Source organism: Pundamilia nyererei, unplaced genomic scaffold, assembly GCF_000239375.1.
Source record: "Pundamilia nyererei isolate P.nyererei 1_Seehausen unplaced genomic scaffold, PunNye1.0 scaffold00281, whole genome shotgun sequence".
In the NCBI taxonomy this organism is placed as follows: Eukaryota; Metazoa; Chordata; class Actinopteri; order Cichliformes; family Cichlidae; genus Pundamilia; species Pundamilia nyererei.
In genome coordinates this window covers 331,487-333,359 of record NW_005187682.1, presented here as the reverse complement: position 1 = coordinate 333,359, position 1,873 = coordinate 331,487, and positions in this window count along the sequence as shown.

Here is a 1,873-nt window from a genome sequence, read left to right as displayed (position 1 = left end):
ACTCACCGCACTCAAGAAATCACACTCACTCTCTCCGGCAATCACACTGAGCAGATGTTCCTGTTTCTCTTCAAGGCACCTGACACACCCTTAGCTTTGGGATTCCCCTGGCTCCAGCGACACAATCCACAGATTGATTGGGCCAAGGGATGTATCGTGGGGTGGAGCACCCATTGACATGAGCAGTGTTTACGCTCTGCGGTGCCGGGGTGCATGTCAGACAATCCTACGGGGCCGCCCACTCGCCCCGACTTGTCAACCGTGCCCGCCGAATATCACGATCTAGGACAAGTCTTTAGCAAAGACGGGGCCCAATCGCTGCCCCCCATCGTCCGTACAACTGTGGGATTGATTTGCTCCCAGGCACCCCCTTGCCCACTAGCCGACTCTATAGTACTCGAAATCTGAGTGCGAGTCTATGGAGCGCTACATTACGGACTCCCTGGCAGCTGGCATCATCCGCCCCTCCACCACTCCCTTGGGCACACGCTTCTTTTTTGTTGACAAAAAGGGATAAGACCCTATGCCCCTGCATTGACTATCGGGGACTAAACAAAATCACTATCAAAAACAAATATCCCCTACCTCTGCTCGCCTCAGCTTTTGAACTCCTTCAAGGGGCCACCCATTTCACCAAACTTGATCTCCGCAATGCTTATCACCTGGTCCGCATCCACAAGGGGGACGAGTGGAAGACGGCCTTCAACACCCATCTGGGCCACTTCGAGTACCTGGTAATGCCGTTTGGACTCACTAACGCCCCTGCCGTCTTCCAAGCCCTGGTAAATGATGTTCTACAAGATTTTTTGAACCACTTCGTGTTTGTTTATCTTGACGACATTCTGATTTTCTGCAGATCCAGAGCTGAGCATGTTAAGCATGTGAGACTGGTGTTGCGCCGCCTGCTGGAGAATCGGCTGTTTTGTAAAGCGGAGAAATGTGAATTTCATGCCTCAACTGTCTCTTTTCTGGGTTTTATCACTGAACAGGGCCGGTAGAGAGCGGACCCGGCTAAGGTCAAAGCTGTGTTGGAGTGGCCTGTGCCCGGCACCCGTAAGAAGTTGCAAAGTTTTCTGGGATTCAGCAACTTCTACAGACGTTTCATCCGGGACTTCAATAAGGTAGCATTGCCTCTCACACAACTGACATTGCCCAAACAGCCATACCTGTGGTCTCCGGCAGCTCAGCAAGCATTCGACCGTCTCAAGAGCCTGTTCGCCTCGGCCCCCATCCTGGCCCAGGCTGACCTCGCCCTGCCATTCGTGGTGGAAGTGGACGCTTCTGATTCGGGAGTTGGGGCGGTTCTCTCTCAACGCCAGGAAGGTAAATTACACCCCTGTGCCTTTTTCTCCCGTTGTCTCACTCAGGCCGAAAGGAATTATGACGTGGGCGACCGGGAGCTTCTTGCCATCAAGTTGGGGCTGGAGGAGTGGCGGCACTGGTTGGAGGGGAGCGAACATCATGTTGTCGTGTGGATGGACCACAAGAACCTGGCCTACCTCCAAGCGGCTAAGCGCCTGAACGCCAGACAGGCCAGGTGGGCGTAGTTTTTTGCACGGTTTAACCTAACCATTACCTACAGGCCCGGGTCCCGGAACACGAAACCAAACGCCTTGTCACCAATGTTCCCTCTAAACTGCGCACATGTGCAATTGCGCACTGCTGGCATGGTCTCTGTGCACAGAAAATCTGTGTTGCACACAAAAAAAAAAATCCAACCTGAATTGAAATAAAAACTAATACTTTAACAATTCTGTTCTGCAGTGTTAGTCAGTAAGTGACTGGCTGCTCCTGTATGGGATTAGAACGATGCCACCTTATCCCATAGTCCAGCCAAAAATGCGATTCACATTCGTATACGCAGCCAATCAAC